The following is a 9,203-nucleotide window of genomic DNA, read 5'->3' as shown; positions in this document are numbered from 1 at the left end:
GAGAGCTAGCTCAGGAGAGAGGTTGGGGCTGGAAATCCATATTTGGTTGAGAAGTTATCATAGCTGATGTGGATTTAGTGCTTTGTGTGCAACAAGGGAAGACGATATTATTTAGTCCACTTTATATTTTATATATGCCCATTTTATATATGGGGAAACTAAGGCCTGGAGGGGCTAAGGAACTTGCCTGAAGTCACACAGAGAATGAGAGGTGGGGCCAGGATTTGAGTCTATCAATAGCAGAGAACAACGGAAGAGTTGTACTGACTTCTGTCATTCCCTACAGGCTGGAAAAGAAAATCCAGTCCTTTCCTCAAGGATGGGAATTTTCCAAACTGCCTAAGAGAATTGAGGGTTAGGGTTAGGTGGGCCCACCCAGAGGGAGCAGGTAGGTAGGATTCCAGGGGCACTTTAGGTGGGGGCAGTGAGGTGGCACAGAGGATAGAACACTGGGCTTGGGATCAGGAGGACTAGTATTCCTGAGTTCAAAATCAGACCTCAGACATTTATTAGCTAGCTGTAGGACCCTAGGCAAGTCAGTTCACCCTGTTTGCCTTAGTTTCTCCTCCATAAAACAAGCTTGAGAAGGAAATGGCAAACCATTCCAACGTCTTTGCCTAGAAAACTCCAAATGAGGTCACAAAGATTCAGACATAACTAAAATGACTCAGCTACATGGTGGTGAAAAGGACCCATAAGGAGACTGAACTCAAGAAGTCAGGGCAGAGCTTTGGGGGTGGGGAGGAAAGTGACAAGAAGACTCCAAAGGACAGTTCAGGTTCCTAGTCTGGACGTCTGTGAGAGCCAGGAAGGGTTGAGGAGTGAGTTGGACATGTTCAGGACAGACAGCAGAAAGGAGGATTGAGGCTGGAGGGAGAAGATCATGGCCCGGGATGAAACGGGGAAAGGGCAGCCTTAATCACTGGGGGAGGAAGGCTGGGAGCAACAATCTGGCGTGCTAGGAATGCTGTAGGTGGGAATTCCTGCCTGGGGCAAAGTTGGGGCTGGGGCAGCCAGACTGCACGGCCTCAGAGGAAGGCTCTTTGTAGCCTTGGAGCTCTTGGGGACAGGCCTGTAGAGGGAGGCAGGTAGGCTTCACCTGAGCCCTGGCTTTGGGCAGACAACTGCCCCTCAGATGATTCCTTGGATGCCTCCTGGGACTCTAGGGGCAATCTGGTGAGCAGAAGTCCATCACCAGGAGCCTGCCATTTTGGGAAGGCAGGTTCAAGAACAGGCTTGGTCAAGATGTGTTGCTGAGGTCCTTCCCAGCTTCGGGATGGAAAGACCCAGTACCAACCAGCAGCCTCGGTCATGATGGATTTTTGGCCTCTCATGAGAAGGGGGCCTCCCTCCTCTTCTGATTGCTGGTGGCCTTGCTGGGCCAGACATGAAGCCCTAGGGGGAAGGGCCCTGCCCACCCAACCCTCTTCCCTTGCCACCTGGCAAAGCAGGACCTCTGAAATGCTCTGGAGCTATGTCCTTGACGATGTCTATGTCTATGACCACGACTACATCCTCCCTGCCGGGCCTGCCTGGCCTATGTCAGTTTGTTTATAGATGCTTATGCTGTGGAGGAGAATGAGCTCCTGCTGTGGCTGATTGCCTCTTAATGAATCCCCAGGCAGACATTCTCCTCCTCCTCTAAGCATTATGAAGAATCCTCTGGTTTCCAGTTGATTGGGCCAAAGGCCAGAGAGTTGGTTGAAACTCCTTGAGTTCCACAAATAACTTTAGCCTAGAGAGGTCTTTGCAGATCAGTGGAAACAATCCATGCTCCCTAAAACATAGTCCCTGCACAGTATGCAGCAATTGCTTAATAAATGTTTGCTGGTTGGTTGTCTTCTTAGATGTGGAGATAGTTACACACTTCCAGTGCTCACTGTGGCTACGGTTTCTAAGCCTGCTGTCTGGCCACAGGGCATAGGGGGAAGTTTATAGCTCAGGCCAGAACTCCATCATGGTCACAGTGTTCACTGGCTTCCACCCAGGGCAGAAAACCTTGTATGACATAGTAATGCAGAATCCAGCGCTGCTGCTCAGCTGGAAGCCTGTTTCCTCATCTGTGAAAGGGGCAGCACCTAGATCCTGGAGCTCTGGAAAGGATCCAGGGAGATCCAGTGTGGAACAAGGTTTACAGACTTTTAAAGCTGTGGTATGTCAATGCCTGCCCCTCTATAAATGCCAGGGAGTAACTGGCTATAGCCGTGGCATCCTGGAGACTCAGCACCCCAGTCTGCTGGGGTTTTTACTGCCCGCTTCCTCCCTGTTCCTCTCTCTCTCTCTCTCTCTTTCTCTCTCCCTCTCTCACCCTCCCCCCCCCCCCCACCTCTTCTTCCTTCTCCTCCCTCCCTCAGGCTGGCTGCCTGAATCTTCCTTAATCTCACTTTACAGGTATGTTGGCTCTGCAGCACCAGGATGTCTGGCCTCAAGTGGAAAAGGGACAGCCAAGGATGAGAATTCTGTTCTCTTTCCTTCTTTGGAAATGAGGCATCTGCCCTTTCTAGACATGTCCACAGGACAGAGGAAGGCGTCAGACAACCTGGGATCACATCCTGGGTCTGCGATTTTACCACCAAAACGACCTTAGGAAAATCCCTTCTGCTGTTTGAACCTCAGTGTCACCATCTGATAAAATGGGGATAACAGCACCTGCTTCGAAGAGTTGTCAGGATCAGAAACAAGAAAAAATGTTGAGTGCTTTGCCAGCTTCCATAGATGCCTAGCTGTCATTACTATGGTCGTTGTGATCATGACCGCCCTCACGGATAGGTCATAACAGGCAGCTAAGGGGCACCAGAGTGCACAGAGCACTGAGCCTGGCGTCAGGAAGATCAGAGTTCAAATCCGACCTCAGACACTCACCAGCTGAGTGACCCTGGGCAAGCCACTTAACTTCTGTTTGCCTTCATCCACTGGAGAGGGAAATGGCAAAGCACCCCAGTATCTTTGCCAAGACAGACCCATAGACAGTGTGGTCCACAGGGTCACCGAGCTCAAAGCTGCTCACTGTACCCTCCTGAGGTCACAGAGGCAGGACCTGAGCATCTGAGGGAAATTCGACAGGACTAGATATAATGATGCCCCAGGCATTTCCAGTGGGTGCATGGGCATGAGCCGCAGCACAGCTGTGGGAAGGCCCAAGGCCTTGTGATGGCAGAGAGGGTTCATGTAAGGGAGGGAGGTAGGGAAAGTAGAGGCAATCATATCAAGAAGGCCTTGCATCAGTCATTCTGGAAATAAACATTTATAAAGTGCCTACTATGTGCCAGGTACTGTGTGCTAAGTACTGAGGATTAAATAGAAGCAAACAACAGTCCCTGCTCTCTAGGAACTTGCAATCTAATGTGGGAAACAACATGCAAACAACTATATAGGAATAAGCCCTATGTAGGGCCAATAGAAAATAATAAATAGAGGGAAGGCACTAGAGTTAAGAAGGGTTGGGGGAGGCTTCCTGTAGAAGGTAGGATTTTACTTGGGACTTAGAACAAGTCAGGGAGGTCAGTAGTGGGAGCAGAGGAGAGAGAGCATTCCTGGCATGGGGGCAGCCAGAGAAAGATGCTCAGAGTGGAGAAATGGAGGGTCTGGTTTGCAGAACAGCCAGGAGGCTGGGACACTGGAACAAGGAATACTTGGAAGGAAGTCAAGCGTAAGAAGCCAGCAAGGGAAAAAGGGGCAGGTTAAGCAGGGTTTCGAACGTCAAAGGAGGGACTTTGCATTTGATCCTGGAGGCCACAAAGAGCCACTGGAGTTTGAATAGAGGGTGACATGGTCAGGCCTGTGCTTTAGGAAAACCACATTAGGGGCTGAGTGAAGGATGGACTAGAGTGTGGAGAGCCTTGCAGACAGACCTCTAGAGACAAGGTCAAAAGAGAGAAGTGGGTGTGTCCAAGGTGCTGCAGAGGAGAAATGGACCAGAGATGGTGCAGGGGGTGAAATGGACCAGAGATGGTGCAGAGGTGAAATGGACCAGAGATGGTCCAGGGGGTGAAATGGACCAGAGATGGTGCAGGGGGTGAAATGGACCAGAGATGGTGCAGGGGGTGAAATGGACCAGACATGGTGCAGGGGGTGAAATGGACCAGAGATGGTGCAGGGGGTGAAATGGACCAGAGATGGTGCAGGGGGTGAAATGGACCAGAGATGGTGCAGGGGGTGAAATGGACCAGAGATGGTGCAGGGGGTGAAATGGACCAGAGATGGTGCAGGGGGTGAAATGGACCAGAGATGGTGCAGGGGGTGAAATGGACCAGAGATGGTGCAGGGGGTGAAATGGACCAGAGATGGTGCAGGGGGTGAAATGGACCAGAGATGGTGCAGGGGGTGAAATGGACCAGACATGGTGCAGGGGGTGAAATGGACCAGAGATGGTGCAGGGGGTGAAATGGATCAGAGATGGTGCAGGGGGTGAAATGGACCAGACATGGTGCAGGGGGTGAAATGGACCAGACATGGTGCAGGGGGTGAAATGGACCAGAGATGGTGCAGGGGGTGAAATGGACCAGAGATGGTGCAGGGGGTGAAATGGACCAGACATGGTGCAGGGGGTGAAATGGACCAGAGATGGTGCAGGGGGTGAAATGGACCAGAGATGGTGCAGGGGGTGAAATGGACCAGACATGGTGCAGAGGTGAAATGGACCAGAGATGATGCAGGGGATGAAATGGACCAGAGATGGTGCAGAGGTGAAATGGACCAGAGATGGTGCAGGGGGTGAAATGGACCAGAGATGGTGCAGGGGGTGAAATGGACCAGAGATGGTGCAGGGGGTGAAATGGACCAGACATGGTGCAGGGGGTGAAATGGACCAGAGATACTGCAGGGGGTGAAATGGACCAGAGATGGTGCAGAGGTGAAATGGACCAGAGATGGTACAGGGGGTGAAATGGACCAGAGATACTGCAGGGGGTGAAATGGACCAGACATGGTGCAGAGGTGAAATGGACCAGAGATACTGCAGGGGGTGAAATGGACCAGACATGGTGCAGAGGTGAAATGGACCAGAGATGGTGCAGGGGATGAAATGGACCAGAGATACTGCAGGGGGTGAAATGGACCAGACATGGTGCAGAGGTGAAATGGACCAGAGATACTGCAGGGGGTGAAATGGACCAGACATGGTGCAGAGGTGAAATGGACCAGAGATGGTGCAGGGGATGAAATGGACCAGAGATACTGCAGGGGGTGAAATGGACCAGACATGGTGCAGAGGTGAAATGGACCAGAGATGGTGCAGGGGGTGAAATGGACCAGAGATGGTGCAGGGGGTGAAATGGACCAGACATGGTGCAGAGGTGAAATGGACCAGAGATGATGCAAAGTGAAATCGATAAACCTTGGTACCACATTGGATGGGGGTGAGAGGCAGTGAGAAACACTGAGAAGTCCAGAGTGACTCCTGGGGTGTAAGCCTCAGAAACTGTGAGGGTAGGGATACTCTGGAAACTAGTAGAGAAGGTAGGAGCAAAGGGTTTAGGGAGAAAAATTAGTTCAGTTTTGGACGTGCTTAGTTTAAAGTGTCTACTGGGTATTCATAGTTGAAGATGTCTAAGAGGCAGGTGGGAGGTCAGTAGAAAAAATTGGGGTAGGGAAGGTAGATTTGAGAATCACAAGCATAGAGAAGGTAATTAAATTCATGGGAGCTAATAAGATCTCCAAAAAAAGTGAGGGCGAAAAGAAGGCCTAGGACAGACCCTGAGGGGGTCTGTCAGAGGTTGTGATCTGGAGGAGGATACAGCAAAGGAGACAGAGGAACGATCAGAGAGGGAGGAGGAAAACTAGAAGGGAGAGAAAGGTGTCTTGAAAACCCAGAGAGAAGAGAGAGGGACCAACAGTGTCCAAGGCTGAAGAGAGGTCAAGGAATGAGGATTGAGAAAAGGCCATTGCTTTTCATGATTAAGAGATCATTGGTGACTTTGGGGAGAGTGGTTTTGGTGGAATGATAAGGTCAGAAGCCAGAATGTAAGAGGTTAAGAAGAGGGTGAGAGGAAAGACAGAGAAGGACTGAATCTATTGTAGAGGAGTTTTGCTACAAAGGGCAGAAGGGACATAGCACCATAATTGGCAGGTATGAAGAGATCCAAGAGAGGGTTTTATCAGGATGGGGGAGACTTGAGCATGTTTGTGGGCTATAGGGAAGGAGCCAACAAAGAGGGAAAGATTGGGGGATGACAGAGAGTGATCTGTTGGAGACAGGCTGGAAGGGGATCATGTGGCAGGTAGAGGCCATCCTTGGTCAGGAGTGAGGCTGCTTCATTCTGTGAAACAGGGGAGGAGGAGGAGAGGGGGTGGAAGGTGTTTGAGTGATCCAGGATGAGAAAGTCTCGAATACAAGGCTAGGGTACTCAGACCTGATCTCATGCCTATTGCCTGGCAGGAACCTTTATGAAGGCCCTCTAGGATCAAGCTCCAGGCACTCCTCCTTTCTGCCCGTGACCTCTCCTTATTCCCCTAGAAATTCTTTTAGATATCTGAGTTTTTCTTGGTAGAGTGGAAGTTCTTTGAGGCAGAGACAGTTTTATTTCTGTGGATGCATTCTTAACCTGTGGCACATTTCCCTCTGACCTTTGATTTCATCTGGGTAGAGAACTTCTGGTGAGAACATTTGCCTTACTCCCAGCCCAGACCCCACTGGGAGACAGGACCCCCTTTTGCATCCCACCTGCTGCCAGCTCAGTTCTCCCCAAAGGGGGCAGAGCCTGTCTGAAGTATCTGGGCACCCTGAGAAAGCGAAAGAAGGCAGGGCTATGCTCGCTATTCTCGGACCCTGAACCACAGAGCCCAATGGCCTCCCAGACCACCAGCTCCGCTGCTAGCCTGGCCTCTGGATCCATCATTCAGGGCAACAGCCCTTCTGGAGATGATGTGACCTGGGCATTGCCTCAGTGGGCAATGGACTCTGCAGGCACCCAAGCTCCAGAAGACCTAGAAAAGCACCATCCGCCACCTGAGCGCTCTGCTCTGTCCAGGGCGTCAGCGTCAGAAACATAAGGTTTTATCAGTGCTCCTAAAGGCCACCAGGCCACCCCTCTCCCGACTGGAAGCTGAACCCTTCCCTGCTCTGAGAAGCTCCTTGAGAGCACTGTCTGACTTGTCTGTTTGTGCCCCAGTGCTGAGCACACAGTAAGTGCTTAATCAATGCGTTTTCATTCATTCCTTCATTCATTGATTCAAATGCTCTACAATTTACAGTCTTATAGAGTTGCCAGGAGCCCTGAGAGGTGTGACTTGCTCAGGGTCCTACAGCCAGAATGTACCACAGGCTGCACTTGGATCCAAATCTTCCTGGCTCCAAAGCTAACTCTCTTTACCCTGCACTGTGGTCTGGTACCTTGTGGGCACTCAGTACCTGGTGGTGGTTGTTCAAGAATTTTTTTACAAATTTCTCATTTCCCTGTCTCCTCTCTCTGTCTCTCCTCTCCCCCTCTGTCTTTCTGTCCCTTTGGTCCCTTCCCCGCCTTTTAAAGATCACTGGGCCTCTGTGGAGGATGAACTAGAGAGGGGAGAGACTGAAGACAGGAAGAACAGCCAGGCCCTAACTTGGATGTGAAGCATGCTCTGGGGCCAACTAGACACAGTGCATTAGGGAAGTTTTCATTCATCCAGCAATTAGGAAAGCTCAGCCACGGAGCAAAGTCCCAGACTGGGTGAGTCCAGTTACTGGGTGGGGGGTGGGGAGAGTTGAAAAAGGAGGGGTGAAAGTAGGGCCTTTGGGCTTCCCCTCAGGCTCAGGAGGATAGAAAGCCTGGCCAGAGGTAGGGCAGGCTGTCCCAAGCAGAGGGTTCAAAGATCTCTGAGGGAGCCAGCATGGCAGAGTGGAGGTCAGACATGAGACCGCAAGGGTCAGAGAGCAAGGGGGTCAGGAGTAAGAGTTAAGTGGTAAAATGAGGGAGGGTCAGTTTGTAGCAGCTGGTATATAGGAAGAAAGAGCCAGGAGAGGGGGGAGAGAGAGACAAAGACACAGACAGACAGAAATAGAAAGACAGAGAAGGAGGGAGGGGGAGAGAGAGTAGAGGAGAGGAGGAGAGAGACAGAAGGAAGGATAAGAGGGGAGAGAGGGAGAGAGGAAACAGAGAGAGGAGACAGAGGGGGAGGAGAGACAGAGAGAAAGAAAAGGAAGGAGGGAGGAAGAGACAGCAAAGGAGGGAGAGAAAGAGAAAGGCTGGACAGAGAGGAGAGAGACAGAGATAGGGGAAGAGAGAGGAGAGGGAGAGAGGGAGAGGCAGGGGAGAAAGACAGAGAAAGAGGGAGGGAAAGAGAAAAAACTGCTGGGGGAGAGGGGTGGGGTAGGAATGAAAGGCACTGTGAGAGTGCCCCTTGGAGGAATGGATGAGGAAGATGCACAAGTTTAGGGGAGAAGGGGAGAGCAGGCACATGAGGGTACATGTTCCCAATGGCCTAGGTTTTCTCTGGAAAACAGGAGATGAGGTCATCAACTGACAAGGGGGAGAGAAGGCAGGTGGGGATTTGGCAGAGAGAAAAGCTGAGGTTTGGAACATCCCTGGTGGAAGGGGGAGGCACTGTCACTCTGGATGGTAAAGAGATGGCGGTACAGCAGGGCAACCCCCTGGAGGCTAGGCTGTGTGCATTTGCATGATTCATGGTGTTTAATAAATACTTTTGAAATGAATTGATGAATTGATTTTGGGTCTTGGGTCACCCTGCAGTCCAGGGAGATGTCTCAGCCTGCAGGGGCATATCCTGGCTCCTGGTGCCAAGAGGAAGGGCGGGGGAGCAACAGCTGAACGCTGCAGCTGGACTTTGCCTCTCTGGCCTGGAGACTGGCCCTTGTGCCTGGTTGCTGCCTGCATGACTTTCTCAGATCTAGAGGAGTTGTAGCATCTGGCACTGCCACTTATTTCCAAGGTGGAAATATCCATAGTAAAAACCGTCCTTCCTGAGCTGGTGTGAGCTGGCTCCAGCCCTGCCCTGGCGCAGAGACACATGTGGGCTCTGTAGCTGTGTGTGTTCCTGTGTCTCCACACATGCTGTTTCATATGCTCGTAGAAATATTGGTGGTAAATTCTGATCTCTCCTGTCCAGTGTCACTGAGGAGCCAGAGAGGCCTGGATGTCTGAGGGCAGAGAGCCCCTCCCCTTGTGCCTCTGTCTGGGACCGGCCTAGGCTGGCCACCCTTCCTCCCCCTCCCAGCTCTGCTTTCAACTTTTTTTACTTTGATCCGGTGCCCTTGGGCCAGTATCCCT

This window comes from Notamacropus eugenii, chromosome 6 (genome assembly GCF_028372415.1).
Source record: "Notamacropus eugenii isolate mMacEug1 chromosome 6, mMacEug1.pri_v2, whole genome shotgun sequence".
Classification (NCBI taxonomy): domain Eukaryota; kingdom Metazoa; phylum Chordata; class Mammalia; order Diprotodontia; family Macropodidae; genus Notamacropus; species Notamacropus eugenii.
This window is presented reverse-complemented; position numbering follows the sequence as displayed.